General features: G+C 42.9%; 1 pseudogene; it reads left to right on the top strand.

Annotated features, from left to right (window-relative positions):
• Positions 1-15086: 15086 nt before the first annotated feature.
• Positions 15087-15940, top strand: LOC149441126 (legumain pseudogene; annotated as a pseudogene).
• Positions 15941-17769: the final 1829 nt, after the last annotated feature.

The following is a 17769-nucleotide window of genomic DNA, read 5'->3' as shown; positions in this document are numbered from 1 at the left end:
CAATTTGATTTTAATTCTAGTGATTCTATTTTTGTTTCTTATCCCTCATAATTATTTCTGTAATGTTTTACATAAAAGATATGCCTAGCTACACTTAATGCTGGTTGTCACACACCGTAGACACGATCGATTGCAGACGACTCCACACAGCGTTACTATTAAAACAGCATCTGAAAAGAAAGCGCCCACGGCAGACTAAATTGTGTCCTGCACATGCTCATTTATATCCGTGCATACATGCTGGAGAAGAGTCTAGTTCTTGACTGTCATGTAATCCTTTAAAAATCTAATTACCCATTTAATTTTTTTTGAAATGTAATATATTTGTTTAAAATTAAGTCCCAATACTTGTGAAAGCAAATTTCAATGTGAACATGTTTCTGCAGTGATTTTTCGTTGTGTTAGACGTGCTTCTAGCACATCTGCTTTCTTAGATGGATTCCTGTATTGTGCCTAGTTCGTAAATTCGCTTTCACGTCTACTTGTTAGACGCTTTCTTTAGTAAAATGTCTTTGCCGTCTAAAAGTAGATGGACTGATGAAAAAGTAGACATTAGCCCACGGAAATGTACCTAGGCGCTGTCTAGATACATTAGTAAATCAGGGCCTCAGCATCCAATCACCTCACCTTTCATAATGTCACAATATATATTCTCTCTCATGCAGATCAACTATGTTTAACACAACCAAAAAGGTGAGCTAAAAAGGCTGCTATCTAATTAAAAAGGAGGTTATTTGCAAAATTACCCACTCATTTGGGCTCCCACTGGTAAATACATAAATACTGCATTTTACAATCCCTATTCGTGGGTCTCACTTGACATGAATTCACTTTATATGTCTATCCCTCACCAATTTGGCCTTAAGGCATTACAATATTTCCCATTATTAGACCCCAAACAAGCTACCGTCATCATAGAAGTTACACAAGTCTGCTTAATCCATAATTATTTTAGTTATAATGGTGAATTCTATATACAAATCCAAGGCACAGCTATGGGAGCCAATTTTGCTCCCTTGTATGAAAACTGGGCGATGGGCCTCTGGAAAGAAAAACTATATATGGAAAAACAGGTTGGCTGCAAATTGTTTTTGGGAGATATATAGATGACATTCTTGTCATCTGGGATGGTGCAGCTACATTAATAAACCTATTTGTGGAGCATTGCAACAGCAACCCTCATGACCTTTGCTTCACATATGTTTATGACCCCAATAGTTTGGCCTTTCTAGATCGATCTTGAAGTTAGTCACAATAGTGGGGTAATACAGGCCAGAAACTTCAAAGCCCACAGTGGGCAATTCCTATATACACTATGACAGCTTCCATTTCCTCAAATGGATTAACATCCCTAAAAAGGGACAGTTCTGTTGGTTGTCATTGATTACATTGAACAAAGCATAGCCCTAACAAAAAGACAAGTTTTCAGATGAGGGTTAGCCAACTGAACGAATAGAAAAAGTCAACTGATATTTAAACAGTAAACCTGAAAAAAAAAAAAATTATTAACAGCAGCAACCATTCTACTTGTTTCATTACCACATTTCACAATCAGCATGTTAAGATGGAAAGGGTACTATCCAAACATTGGAATATCCTACTAGAAGATATACACCTTAAAACCCTACTCCCTAATAAAGTCACCTACCAGAGGGCTCCAAACCTTAAAAAAAAAAAAAAAGAAGAAAAAAAGATAGCCCCCTACTCTTTCTACCACTGTGTCCAACTCTCAGTCCACTTGCCTTATCCCCCTTACAGGCATGTATCAATACCGCAAAATGGTAAGACCTCTAAAATTTGACAATTTCTATAATTGCACCTCTGATTTATCTAGTATACTGCCTATCTTGCCCATGCACTAAATTTTATGTGGGCCGAACCGTACGCAATGGACGGCTAATAGAGGAAGTGAATTCTATATACAAATCCAAGGCACAGCTATGGGAACCAGTTTTGCTCCTTTGTATGAAAACTGGGCGATGGGCCTCTGGAAAGAAACTATATATGGAAAAAACAGCTTGGCTGCAAATTTTTTTGGGGAGATATATAGATGACATTCTTGTCATCTGGGATGGCACAGCTACATTAATAAACCTATTTGTGGAACATTGCAACAGCAACCCTCATGACCTTTGCTTCACATGTTTCTGACCCCAAAAATGTTTGGCCTTCCTAGATCTTGAAGTTAGTCACAATAGTGGGGTAATACAGGCCAGAAACTTCACAAAGCCCACATTGGGCAATTCCTATATACATGACGACAGCTGCCATTTCCCCAAATGGATTAACATCTTTAAAAAAAAAAAAATGGACAATTTTGTTGGTTATACATTGATTACATTGAACACAGCATAGTCCTAAAAAAACAAAACCAAGTGTTCAGCTGAAGGTTAGCCAACTGAACCAATAGAAAAAGTCTACAACCGATATTTACACCGTAAACCTGAAAGGAAAAAAATTGCAAGAACAGCGACCATTCTACTTGTTTCATTACCACATTTCACAATCAGCATGTTCAGATGGAAAGGGTACTATCCAAACATTGGAATATCATATTAGAAGTTGCACAAATTACAACACTACTCCCTAATAAACCTAAAGTCACCTACCGGAGGGCTCCAAACCTTAAATAAAATAGCCCCCTAATCTTCCTCCCACTGTGTCCAACTCTGTCCATTTGCCTTATCCCCCTTACAGGCATGTATCAATACCGTAAGGCTCTGTGCAAGACCTGTTCCTTTGTCACCCATGGACAGAAGAATTTACTATATAAAAAAATGGTAAGACCGCCAAATTTGACAATTTCTATAATTGCTACTCTGATTTTATCTAGTATACTGCCTATCTTGCCCATGCACTCAGTTTTATCTGTGCCGAACCATACGTCATGGACGACTAATAGAGGAGGGGAAAGACAAGACAAACAGTGTTCCCGTACCCTTTGCAGAATATCATCACAAATCAACCATTGGACTTAAAGTCTGGGTGTTAGATCACATCCCCAAAACATTGCCAGAAGCTGAGCAATTCCATAGGTTGTGTCAGAGAAACCTTTTGGATTTACTCCCTGCATACTCTCTCACCAAGAGGTTTGAATGAAGAAATGGAAATTTCCACCATCATGTAGTTTGATACATATTTCAACCTATTATACACAAATTTATATATCTTATGTTTTTATATTATATTAGTTGTCTTGCCTCTATTAAGGCTTAGGAAGTGTCCTGATTTTATATATGCTCAGAGTCTCGTAACTTATCTAACAGCATATGCATTTATTTTTGGGTTGTACAATTTACACCTTCTATGATGGTTGTTGCCATGGCTTAGCCCATTTGTATTATGTAATTTGCACAATTTATACAATTTATCATGGTTTATTTGCACTGCTCTCTTGTAATCCTTTATTATGAAGTATATTGCATATAGTCCCTGTCCCTTTAAGAATGGCAGCCTTCAACTGACTTCACATCTTGTGTAAATAGCCGAAAATATTCCTCCTCCATCAGCTTGAGAAAAGAGCGTGCCTGTGACGAGACCTACAGTACGCATGCTCGTGAAACGCATGACGCTCTGATGTCATTACACCAATGTGAGCTCCAGCCCTCACTTCCGGGCACCACCATCTTGCCAGATCAGCCTGGAATAGTGATAGGAAGGATCACATTGTGATGACAGGACCACCACACTGAGGCGGTTTATCCCCGATGGACTAGATGCCATATTTCACCTACTTTCCTGTAAGTGGTTTTTAATTGTGTACAATAAATGTTTGTTTAATCTACACTTAGATGCTCTCTCTTCTTTGGTTTATTGTAGTTGAAGCTGCATGATTTCCAAGTATAATATTGATCACTTTAGAGAACTCAATGTCCTTACACTGAAGGGGGTCAGTTAAAGAACCAATATAACGTGTTTTTCATAGACATGGCGGCTATGGCCAACAACCAAACCTCCTTCACCCATGTCAAGGCTCACTTGCTTTGTTCTTACATTTCTAGTCATACAGGTGTCCCGGTGGCTGGTTTAGGACATTTGGGGGAGGACCAACACCATCAGGTGTGGAGCCAGGATCCCCGGTGGTGAGTATATATGATTTATTATACATTAACTTGTGGTTTTTCACCCCCTCCCCTCCTAGCTCATGCACAGTTCATTTTCAGTCTGTTTTTTTCATATGAATCCTCATCAACTGTTCGAAATTTGGTCCCGATACCCAACATGCAGGATAAGACACTTTCAGCTATGGTCCGAAAAATGCATGTCGTTGCCGACACACTAATGATGCGAAAAACGAATGATCCAACTATCAACATGAATGTTAATTTGCTTTTCACCTCATCTGTGGCCTGCTTAAAGCGCATCTTCCCTGCATCAAAGCACCACAATTAAAAACACAACCCAATTCATTTTTAATACTCAATATCTATCCAGGCCTCCATTTTTATTTTATTTTGTTGAGATGTCACAATCTGATCTCATTGCTGTGATAACACCCAGAGTGCAGACCGCTGCAGGGGAGCAGGGTCCTGTTACTAAATGTAAGATGCGTCCAGTAACAATAATCCTCAGCCTTACTGTCCTAGCCACATCCATGCCCATGGATGACCCAGAGGTTGGATAGAAGCAGTGGGTGGTCCTGGTGGCTTGCTCCAATGGCTGATACAACTACACAGACATCAGTGCCGAGCTTATCAAATCATCAAGTAGATCATGGTGATGATGTATGATGATATTGCAGATAAGAGAATCCAACCAAGGGAATCATTAAAAATGAGCCCAACAGTATACATGTGTATTTGAGAGTGCTTAACCACTTCCTGTCCGGACACTTTTACCCCCTTCCTGTCCAAGGCAATTTTCAGCGCTATCACACTTTGAATGACAATTGCGCGGTCATGCAATACTGTACCCATATGAATTTTTTACCATTTTTTTTGAGACAGAAAGTTTTATTTTGGTGGCATTTATTCACCGCTGGGATTTTTATTTTTTTTACTATGTAAATGAAAAAAAGTCCAAAGATTTTGCAAAACTGTTTTTTTTAATAAAATTTTGCAAATAAATATTTCATCATAAATCTTGGCCAAAATTTATTCCGTTATTTTTTTAGTAACAAAAAAAAAATCCAAATTAGTTTAGAACCAAAAATTATAATTTAAAAACTTTTAAATTTTTAATATTTTTTTTTTTACATACTGTCACCCTTGCAGTACAGTGTCACCATGGTGACACTACTACTTGTGGGGGGGGGGGTAATTTTTTTTTTTTTTTTTACACTGATTGCTTTTACACCCATATATGATGTAAAAGCAATCATTTCTCTCTCTGTCTGCATTCTTGCAGTCATTGAGAAGTACTGAGTGAACTGTGATTGGTCACAGCTTGTCACATGATACAAGGCTGTTGTGAATAGCCTTGTACCATGTGACCTCTGATCATTCACAGATTTCACACGTAGTAAGCAATGATGCCACAAGTGACATCTTGCTTACTACTTTGCATGTGATCACTGATTGGCCAATCAGTGATCACATGATCGTGACCTCGTACAGAGGACCCGTCCGACAATCAGTGTTTCACTGGAGGACACAGAGGGCACCGGCTCCCAGGGAGCGCGTAGAACTAGAAAAGGAGGGGGTCATTTAGGGACGGCAACCCGCCCCTGGACTGCCACCGCCCTGCCATTTATAAACAGCAGGCGGACGGCAAGAGGTTAAGGACTACACAAGAGAGGCGATGCAGAGGCAGTGAAGGGAAAAAAAAAAAAAAAAAAAAAGGATCTGGGAAAGTGATAAAGATATGGTCGTTAGGTCCACTCTCTTGATCAGCCTCATTGATCATGGAGCTCCGGGTCTGCCATCCTTTCCAAGTGATGACCTTCACATCGAAGAACTGAACAAGCCAGTTAAATATATGTACGATAACAAGACGTACAAAAATAGATTGTTCAATACATCGAGACCTGTGAATCTGGCTCTATGAAAATCTACCCAACATTGACGTTTATGCTACCATAGCCGCCAACCCTCATGAGTCCTCTTACAATGAGAAGCAATACAGATACCTCGGTGATCTTTACAGTGTCACCTGGATGGAAGACTACACAGTTTTACTGGTCAAGGCACACACTAATACCAGTCAGGTGATGCAGTATTGGAACTGGACCATTTCAAGGAGGAAGGCGAGCCAGTTCCAGGGTAGCGCTAAATCAGTGGCTTCTTGCAAAACCCTGGAGCCGGTAAACAATATGGACCTTATCCCTGGCCCAGCAGAGCCCATGGCCATCCTAAAAGAAGAAATTCCTGGCCAACAATTAATTTGATTTTAATTCTAGTGATTCTATTTTTGTTTCTTATCCCTTATGATTATTTCTGTAATTGTTTTACAGAAAAGATATGCCTAGCTACACTTAGTGCTGGTTGTCACACACAGAGGCGATCGATTGCCGACTTGCAGAGGATTCCACACAGAGATTTACTATTAAAAAACAGCGTCTGAAAAGAAGCGTCCACGGCAGACAGCTAAATTGTGTCCTGCACATGCTCATTTATATCCGTGCATACATGCTGGAGAAGCGTCTAGTTCTTGACTCATGTATTCATTTAAAAAATATTTTTTACCCATTTAAATTTTTTTTTAAATGTAATATATTGTTTAAAGTAAAGTCCAAATATTTGTGAAAGCAAATTTCAATGTGAACATGCTTCTGCAGTGATTTTTCGTTTGTTCGACATGCTTCTAGGATGTCTGCTCTCTTAGATAGATTCCTGTATTGTGCCTAGTTCGTAAATTCGCTTTTGCGTTTACTTGTTAGATGCTTTCTTTAGTAAAATGTCTTTTCCGTCTAAAAGTAGACTGACTCTGATGAAAAGTAGACATTAGCCCACGGAAATGTACCTAGGCGCTGTCTAGATGCATTAATAAATCAGGGCCTCAGCATCCAATCACCTCACCTTTCATAATGTCACAATATATATTCTCTCTCTCTCTCATGCAGATCAACTATGTTTAACACAACCAAAATGCGAGCTAAAAAAAGGCAGCTATCCAATTAAAAAAGGTTATTTGCAAAAATTATCTACTCAGGGATTGTAAAATGCAGATTTACTTACCAGTGAGAGTGGGTCTCACTTGACATGAATTCACTTTGTCTATCCCTCACCAATTTGGCCTTAAAGGCATTACAATATTTCCCATTATTAGACCCCAGACAAGCTACCGTCATCATAGAAGTTACACAAGTCTGCTTAATCCATAATTATTTTAGTTATAATGGTGAATTCTATATACAAATCCAAGGCACAGCTATGGGAGCCAATTGTTCTCCCTTGTATGCAAACTGGGCGATGGGCCTCTGGAAACAAAAACCATATATGGAAAAACAGGTTGGCTGCAAAATTTCTTTTGGGAGATATATAGATGACATTCTTGTCATCTGGGATGGTGCAGCTACATTAATAAACCTATTTGTGGAGCATTGCAACAGCAACCCTCATGACCTTTGCTTCACATATGTTTCTTACCCCAATAGTTTGGCCTTCCTAGATCTATCTTGAAGTTAGTCACAATAGTGGGGTAATACAGGCCAGAAACTTCACAAAGCCCACAGTGGGCATTCCTATATACAATGACAGCTGCCATTTCCCCAAATGGATTAACATACTAAAAAAGGGACAGTGCTGTTGGTTGTACATTGAACAAAGCATAGCCCTAACAAAAAAAACAACAAAAAGACAAGTTTTCAGATGAGGGTTAGCCAACTGAACTAATAGAAAAAGTCAACAACTGATATTTAAACAGTAAACCTGAAAAAAAAAAAAAATATTAAACAGCAGCAACCATTCTACTTGTTTCATTACCACATTTCACAATCAGCATGTTAAGATGGAAAGGGTACTATCCAAACATTGGAATATCCTACTAGAAGATCTACACCTTAAGACTCTACTCCCTAATAAAGTCACCTACCGGAGGGATCCAAACCCTAAAAAAAATTAAAAAAAAAAAAAAAAAATAGCCCCCTACTCTTCCTACCACTGTGTCCAACTCTCAGTCCACTTGCCTTATCCCCCTTACATGCATGTATCAATACCGCAAGTCTCTGTGCAAGACCTGTTCCTTCATCACCCATGGACAGAAGAATTTACTATAAAAAAATGGTAAGACCTCCAAAATTTGACAATTTCTATAATTGCACCTTTGATTTTATCTAGTATACTGCCTATCTTGCCCATGCACTAAATTTTATGTGGGCCGAACCATACGCAATGGACGGCTAATAGGAGGAGGTGAATTCTATATACAAATCCAAGGCACAGCTATGGGAACCAATTTTGCTCCCTTGTATGCAAACTGGGCGATGGGCCTCTGGAAAGAAAAACTATATATGGAAAAAACAGCTTGGCTGCAAATTTTTTTGGGGAGATATATAGATGACATTCTTGTCATTTGGGATGGTGCAGCTACATTAATAAACCTATTTGTGGAGCATTGCAACAGCAACCTTCATGATCTTTGCGTCACATATGTTTCTGACCCCAAAAAAGTTTGGCCTTCCTAGATCTTGAAGTTAGGAACAATAGTGGGGTAATACAGGCCAGAAACTTTACAAAGCCCACAGTGGGCAATTCCTATATACATGACGACAGCTGCCATTTCCCCAAATGGGTTAACATCTTTAAAAAAAAAAAATGGACAATTTTGTTGGTTATACATTGATTACATTGAACACAGCAGTCCTAAAAAACAAAACCAAGTGTTCAGCTGAAGGTTAGCCAACTGAACCAATAGAAAATCTACAACCGATATTTAAACAGTAAACCTGAAAAGAAAAATACCAAGAACAGCGACCATTCTACTTGTTTTCCATTACCACATTTCACAATCAGCATGTTCAAATGGAAAGGGTACTATCTAAACATTGGAATATCCTACTAGAAGATCTACACCTTAAGACCCCAATCCCTAATAAAGTCACCTACCGGAGGGATCCAAACCTTAAAAAAAAAAAAATAGACCGCTAATCTTCCTCCCACTGTGTCCAACTCAGTCCACTTGCCTTATCCCCCTTACCGGCATGTATCAATACCGTAAGGCTCTGTGCAAGGCCTGTTCCTTTGTCACCCACGGACAGAAGAATTTACTAATGGTAAGACCGCAAAATTTGACAATTTCTATAATTGCTCCTCTGATTTTATCTAGTATACTGCCTATCTTGCTCATGCGCTAAATTTTATGTTGGCCGAACTATACTCCATCGACGGCTAATAGAGGAGGGGAAAGACAAGACAAACAGTGTTCCCGTACACTTTGCAGAATATCACCACAAATCAACCATTTGACTTAAAGTCTGGGTGTTAGATCACATCCCCAAAACATTGCCAGAGGCTGAGCAATTCCATAGGTTGTGTGTCAGAGAAACCTTTTGGATTTACTCCCTGCATACTCTCCCCCCAAGGGATATGAAGAATTGGAAATTTCCACCATGTAGTTTGATTTATTTCAACCTACTATATACTTTTTTTTCGTTTACATGAAAATTGAATTTTTAGAAATTTCTTGGAAAATATGGGGGTGGCTGGTCCAATTGGAGTGACTTTTTCCTCGACATACCAGTGAGTATATTAGGATTAGCATGATGCAGTTTTATTATATCTTATGTTTTTATATTATATTAGTTGTCTCACCTCTATTAAGGCTTAGGAAGTGTCCTGATTTTATATATGCTCAGAGTCTTGTAACTTATCTCACAGCATATGCATTAATTTTTGGGTTGTACAATTTACACCTTCTATGATGGTTGTTGCCATGGCTTAGCCCATTTTTATGTAGTTTGCACAATTTATACAATTTATCATGGTTTATTTGCACTGCTCTCTTTTAATCCTTTATTATGAAGTATATTGCATATAGTCCCTGTCCCTTTAAGAATGGCAGCCTTCAACTGACTTCACATCTTGTGTAAATAGCCGAAAATATTCCTCCTCTGTCAGCTTGACAAAAGAGCGTGCCTGTGACGAGACCTACAGTACACATGCTCGTGAAATGCATTACACCAATGTGAGCTCCAGCCCTCACTTCTTCACCCATGTCAAGGCTCACTTGCTTTGTTCTTACATTTCTAGTCATACAGGTGTCCCGGAGGCTGCTTTAGGACATTTGGGGGAGGACCAACACGATCAGGTGTGGAGCCAGGATCCTGGCTGGTGAGTATATATGATTTCTTATTATACATTAACTTCTTGTGGTTTTTTGCCCCCTCCCCTCCTAGCTCATGCACAGTTCATTTTCATTCTGTTTTTTTCATATGAATCCCCCATCAACTGTTCGAAATTCGGTCCTCATTCCCAACATGCAGGATAAGGCACTTTCAGCTATGGTCCGGAAATTGCATGTCGTTGCCGACACACTAATGAGAAAAACGAATGATCCAACTAGAGATGAGCGAATCAAACTTGGCGAAGTGGAATTCGTTTCGAATATTAGGAAAATATTAGAATCGAAAAATTAGAATCAAAATTTTTCCTAAAATGGCGGCGACAAGGCGCGCTGACCCATAATGCATTCATTCATGACATGTGATCGCATTAGCCAATCAGCAGCCAGCCAGCCAGCACTGTGTAATGGTCGAGCTATAAATGGCGGCCATTTTAGAATTCTCCATTTGCCTCCAGTCATTCAAGAGAGGCAGAGCTGTCTGTATTGAGGGAGAGAGTTAGGGCCATAGAATCGTTACTGATGGACACAGAATTGTTACTCAGGGACAGACACAGAATTGTTACTCAGGGACAGACACAGAATTGTTACTCAGGGACAGACACAGAATTGTTACTCAGGGACACAGAATCGTTGAATTAAAGAGTATGTCAGACAACATGCAGAGGAGTGGCAGAGGAGGCAATGTTTTAGGAGCGAGCAGACGTGGCAGCAGAGGAAGGGGTCAAGGCAGCACTAGTCACAGCCAGAGGCCATTGCTCCCGGTGTCATCCAGCGGTCGTGTCTCCACCGACAACCCTGCCGTCATCGATTGGTTGGCTCGGTCGTCTTCCTCTTCCCAGGTCACCTCTGACACCTACAGCCAACGGTCGGTGGGTACGTCAGACACAACCGTTAGTTGGCATGGCCCGGGAGCAAGCCCACTGAAATCACGTGTCCTCGACCTGCCCCTGTCCTTTGGTGTTCCCTCACCAAGCGAAGTATCGCATGCTGTGGGCTCAGCCCCACTGTACAGTGAGGAAGAGCTAACAGAGGGCGGTCAGAAACGGGGGGAGACATCCGCCTCTTCAGCAGCCAGGCAAAGAAGTAGTGGCGAGGAGAGCGGCTCGGTAGCCGGTCTAGAGACAGGTCTGTCTCCTGACCCACACGCAGCCGAGGGGGCTAGTAGTGAGGCGGAGACCCTAATTGATGATGATGAGGCTGATCGCACTTGGCAGCCTCGTCGTCATCAGGCTATTTCTTCCGCATCATCAGGAGAAGAGGGTGGCAGCTTGGCAGCGAGCAAAACAGTCGGTGGGTTGCCCAGAAGGCAGCAGGGTCGCAGCAGTGTCAGTGGAGGCAAACGGCCACGGAGTAGAGCACCAGCTCCACTGCAGCCTACCACCACGGCCAGTAGTGGTGCCGGTGTGCACGGAGGAAGTAGCAGTCAGCCAGTGAGGAGTATCGGGGGCAAAGTTTCCTACTCGGCGGTGTGGCAATTTTTCGTCAAGCCGCCCGAGGAAGTAAACGTAGCCGTATGTCGACTATGTGGCCAGAAAGTCAAGCGTGGCCAGGGGGCCCATGTTGGGACTACAGCGTTGCGGCAGCATATGCAGCGTCGCCATTTGGTGGCCTGGGAAAACCGTGATAAAGATACGGCGGTTCTGCCTGCCCCAGCCCCCGCTCCATCACCTGCTCCGCTACTTGCTCCGTCACCCGACGTCAATCGCCCTCTATCAGCCAGTCAAGGCTCCAACACCTCTGCTGAGGGGAGTTGTCGCTCGTTGGCATCTTCCGCTCGTTCAGATGCTCCTTCTCCTGCTACTCCTCTTCACGGATTCCGTCAGCAGTCTTTCTTGGAATCCGTTTCCAAGAGACAACAGTTTGCGAGCACGCACCCGACGGTGCAAAAGCTGAACGTCCTCCTGTCCAAGTTGCTGGTGCTGCAGTCCCTCCCTTTCCAAGTGGTGGACTCAGCACCTTTCCGAGAAATGATGGCTTGTGCCGCGCCGCGGTGGAGAGTGCCAAGCCGTCATTTCTTCGCCAAAAAGGCAGTGCCAGCCCTGCATTCACATGTAGAAGAGATGGTGGGCCAGTCTTTGAGCATGTCGGTCTCTGCCAAAGTGCACGGCAGCGCCGACGTGTGGAGCTGTAAATACGGTCAGGGACAGTACATGTCATTTACGGCCCACTGGGTGAACGTGGTGCCGTCACAGCCGCACCAGCAACTTGGACAGGTCACGCCGCTTTTGCCTCCACGTTTGCACGTCCTTGGTCCACAAAAGATGTCCGCCTCTACCACCTCTTCTTCCGCCGTGTCCTCAGCCACCACCCCCGTGCCAAGTCCCATTACCTGACCGGCATATCACATGTGCAGGGCGCAACGGTGTCACGCTGTGCTGCACCTGGTATGCCTTGGCAAACATAGTCACACAGGGGAGGAACTTCTGAGTGTAATGAACAGAGAAATCGACAGATGGCTGTCTCCGCGCAAACTGAAAATCGGAACCATGTTGACCGACAACGGAAAGAACATGGTGTCTGCTCTGCGTCAAGGAAGGTTGTGCCATGCGCCATGCATGGCTCACGTGTTCAATCTGGTTGTCAAGCGGTTCCTAAAATCCACCATCCCACTGCAAGATATCCTTAAAATGTCACGTAAACTTTGCATGCATTTCAGCCATTCCTACACCGCAAAGCACACCCTCCTTAAGCTGCAGCGGCAGAACGGAATTCCACATCATCGCCTGATCTGCGACGTTGCAACAAGGTGGAATTCAACCCTACACATGTTAGACCGCCTTTACGAACAGCGAAAGACCATCACCGATTTCCTGATGTTAAAAGCGTATAAAGGTACTCCCCTGTGTAACTTCGACGTCAGCCATTGGCAGCTCAAGCGTGACACCTGCCGCTTGCTCAGGCCCTTTGAGGAGGCCACGCTATTCATGAGTCGGCAGGACTATGGGATGAACGACGTCATTCCTCTGTTGCACGTCCTGGAACAAATGCTGTTAACAATGGCTGGTCAGGGTGCGGTAGACGTGGCGCACAGATCTCAACGCCACATGACCCCTGTGGGGGCAGGACAGGAAGAAGAGGAGGAGGTAGAGGAGGACATTTGTGCTCAGGAATTATTGAGTGAAATGGGTGGTTTTTCCACTCAGCGGACAGGAGTGGAGGAGCAGGAGCATCTGGTAGAGGAGGAGGAGGAGGCGACAGAGGACCCAGACGCACCGTGGCAGTATGCTGTGGAGATGGAGGCAGGGAGTCCCTCGCATTCCTTGGCACAAATGGCCCATAGCATGCTCGGTTGCTTGCGTAGCGACAGCCGAATAATAACCATCAGACAGAGGGATGACTTTTGGCTGTCCACCTTGTTGGACCCTCGCTACCGTTCAAAAATGGTGGCCTTTCACACCTGCTGAGAGGGAGGCCAAAATAACGTACTATAAAAACCACCTATGTAGTCAGTTGGTCTCTGCCTTTCTGCGCCAACGTCCATCCTCAGACACTGTGGGCCCTGTGCGCTCGCGTTCCGCTGCCATGGCAGCAGGGGAGGGGTGGGGTGGTAGGAGCAGTGGCAGCTCCACCAGCAGCGGCTGCCTCAGTCTGCAGTCGATGATGAGTAGCTTTCTTCACCAGCGCAGTGAGGAAACTACTAACTAGCCGCAGCAGCAGCATCAGGTGGACCTGGAGCAGGACCTCAAACAACAGGCTTGGGCCTACTTGGACAGCACCCTGCCAACCGAGGTAGACAATCCCCTTGACTACTGGGCAACGAAACTTGACCTTTGGCCCCAACTAGCTGAATTTGCCCTTGAAAGGCTGTCATGCCCGGCCAGTAGCGTGGCATCTGAGCGCGTGTTTAGTGCGGCAGGAGGTATTGTAACTCCGGAGGACACGACTGTCCACCCAAAGTGTGGAGAGACTCACGTTTGTGAAAATGAATCAGGCGTGGATTAGTCTGGATTTCAAACCACCAGTTCCTGACACAACTGACTAAATCCGCCATGAATCATGCCCCAAACATGTGCCACTTTCAGGTCTCCTCACACTGCTGGTGTGTTCCATTTTTTGTCATAGGGTGCTGGTAGATTACGGGCCTCCCATTGCTGCTGCCAGGCCCGTAATCTGCCGTGGGCCCCTGTACCGCCTCTTCATGCTGCTGCCAGGTCCAGAGTCTCTCATGGGTCCCTGTACGGCCTCCCATTGCTGCTGTCTCCATCGCCACACTCTGCCATGTGCCACTTTCAGGTCTCCTCACACTGCTGGTGGGTTCCATTTTTGTCATAGGGTGCTGTATGGCCTCCCATTGCTGCTGCCTCCACCGCCGCACTGTGGCTCCACACTCTGGTTTTGGCCCCGTGACTGCCCAAATGAGTGAAGTGTGCGGTGATTCTAAGATCGACGGCACTCATCTGCATGTCATACTGACTGACAGTATTATTTCTCTTCCCCAGCAGACTCCAAGGGCATTTAAATTAAAGGTACAGTGTTCTGCACTAATATAAAGGCTCTCTGAAGCCTAGAAACACCCTTTTATAAGTTAAAATCGCAGCGAATATATTCGCATCGAATTTAATTTATTCCTCGAATTCGCCGAATCAGCCGAATCGAATTTTTCAATACTTCGCTCATCTCTAGATCCAACCATCAACATGAATGTTAATTTGCTTTTCAGCTCATCTGTGGCCTGCTTAAAGACCATCTTCCCTACATCAAAGCACCACAATTTAAAAAACACAACCCAATTCATTTTTAATAATCAATATATATTCAGGCCTCCATTTTATTTTATTGAGATGTCACAATCTGATCTCATTGCTGTGATAACACCCAGAGTGCAGACCGCTGCAGGGGAGCAGGGTCCTGCTACTAGATGTAAGATGCTTCCTGTAACAATAATCCTCAGCCTTACTGTCCTAGCCACATCCATGCCCATGGATGACCCAGAGGTTGGATAGAAGCAGTGGGTGGTCCTGGTGGCTTGCTCCAATGGCTGCTACAGCTACAGACATCACTGCCAAGCTTATCAAATCAAGTAGATCATGGTGATGTATGATGATATTGCAGTTAATGAAGAGAATCCAACCAAGGGAATCATTAAAAATGGGCCCAACAGTATACGTGTATTTGAGAGTGCTTAAGACTACACAAAAGAGGCGATGCAGAGGCGGTGAAGGGAAAACTAAAAAAAAAGGATCTGGGAAGGTGATAAAGATATGGTCATTAGGTCCACTCTTAATCAGCCTCATTGATCATGGAGCTCCGGGTCTGCTATCCTTTCCAAGTGATGACCTCCACATCGAAGAACTGAACAAACCAGTTAAATATATGTACGATAACAAGATGTACAAAAAGATTGTTCTATACATCGAGACCTGTGAATCTGGCTCCATGAAAATCATCTACCCAACATTGAAGTTTATGCTACCATAGCCGCCAACCCTCATGAGTCCTCTTACACCGAGAAGCAAGACCGATACCTCGGTGATCTTTACAGCGTCAGCGGGATGGAAGACTACACAGTTTTACTGGTCAAGGCACACACTAATACCATTCATGTGATGCAGTATTGGAACTGGACCATTTCAAGAGGAAGGCGAGCCAGTTCCAGGGTAGCGCTAAATCAGTGGCTTCTTGCAAAACCCTGGAGCCGGTACACAATATGGACCTTATCCCTGGCCCAGCGGAGCCCATGGCCATCCTAAAGAAGAAGTTCCTGGCCATCAACAATTAAATTTGATTTTAATTCCAGTGATTCTATTTTTGTTTCTTATCCCTTATAATTATTTCTGTAATTGTTTTACATAAAAGATATGCCTAGCTACACTTAGTGCTGATTGTCACACACAGTAGACGCGATAGATTGCCGACTTGCAGAGGACTCCACACAGATTTACTATTAAAACAGCGTCTGAAAAGAAGCGCCCACGGCAGACAGCTAAATTGTGTCCTGCACATGCTCATTTATATCCGTGCATACATGCTGGAGAAGCGTCTAGTTCTGGACTGTCAAGTATTCCTTTAAAAAACTATTTACCCATCTAAATTTTTTTTTTAAATGTAATATATTTGTTTAAAATTAAGTCCCAATACTTGTGAAAGCAAATTTCAATGTGAACATGTTTCTGCAGTGATTTTTCGTTGTGTTAGACGTGCTTCTAGCACATCTGCTTTCTTAGATGGATTCCTGTATTGTGCCTAGTTAGTAAATTCGCTTTCGCGTCAACTTGTTAGATGCTCTCTTTAGTAAGTGTCTTTGCCATCTAAAAGTAGATGGACTCTAATGAAAAGCAGACATTAGCCCACGGAAATGTACCTAGGCGCCGTCTAGATACATTAGTAAATCAGGGCCTTAGCATCCAATCACCTCACCTTTCATTATGTCACAATATATATTCTCTCTCTCTCTCATGCAGATCAACTAGGTTTAACACAACCAAAAAGGTGAGCTAAAGGCTATTATCCAATTAAAAAGGAGGTTATTTGCAAAAATTACCCACTCAGTTGGGCTCCCACTGGTAAATACATAAATCCTGCATTTTACAATCCCTATTCGTGGGTCTCACTTGACATATCCCTCACCAATTTGGCCTTAAGGCATTACAAGATTTCCCATTATTAGACCCCAAACAAGCTACCGTCATCATAGAAGTTACACAAGTCTGCTTAATCCATAATTATTTTAGTTATAATGGTGAATTCTATATACAAACCCAAGGCACAGCTATGGGAGCCAATTTTGCTCCCTTGTATGCAAACTGGGCGATGGGCCTCTGGAAAGAAAAAACTATATATGGAAAAACAGCTTTGCTGCAAATTTCTTTTGGGAGATATATAGATGACATTCTTGTCATCTGGGATGGTGCAGCTACATTAATAAACCTATTTGTGGAGCATTGCAACAGCAACCCTCATGACCTTTGCTTCGCATATGTTTCTGACCCCAATAGTTTGGCCTTCCTAGATCTTGAAGTTAGTCACAATAGTGGGGTAATACAGGCCAGAAACTTCAAAGCCCACAGTGGACATTCCTATATATACACACTATGACAGCTGCCATTTCCCCAAATGGATTAACATCCTTAAAAAAAATTACAGTTCTGTTGGTTGTACATTGATTACATTGAACAAAGCATAGCCCTAACAAAAAAAAAAAAAAATACATGTTTTCAGATGAGGGTTAGCCAACTGAACTAATATAAAAAGTCTACAAATGGATATTTAAACCGTAAACCTGAAAAAAAAAAAATACCAAGAACAGCGACCATTCTACTTGTTTCATTACCACATTTCACAATCAGCATGTTAAGATGGAAAGGGTACTATCCAAACACTGGAATATCCTACTAGAAGATCTACACCTTAAGACCCTACTCCCTAACAAAAAGTCACCTACCGGAGGGCTCCAAACCTTAAAAACAAAAAATAGTCCACAGTAAAATTCATCCCATTATGTTTAAACTCAGTCCACTTGCCTTATCCCCCTTACCGGCATGTATCAATACCGTAAGGCTCTGTGCAAGACCTGTTCCTTTGTCACCCATGGACAGAAGAAGAATTTGC

The sequence above is a fragment of the Staurois parvus genome, unplaced genomic scaffold (genome assembly GCF_062004578.1).
Source record: "Staurois parvus isolate SC_StPar_1 unplaced genomic scaffold, SC_StPar_1.0 ptg001024l, whole genome shotgun sequence".
In the NCBI taxonomy this organism is placed as follows: Eukaryota; Metazoa; Chordata; class Amphibia; order Anura; family Ranidae; genus Staurois; species Staurois parvus.
The sequence above is the reverse complement of the archived record's forward strand: the minus strand, read 5'-3'. Positions and strand labels throughout refer to the sequence as shown.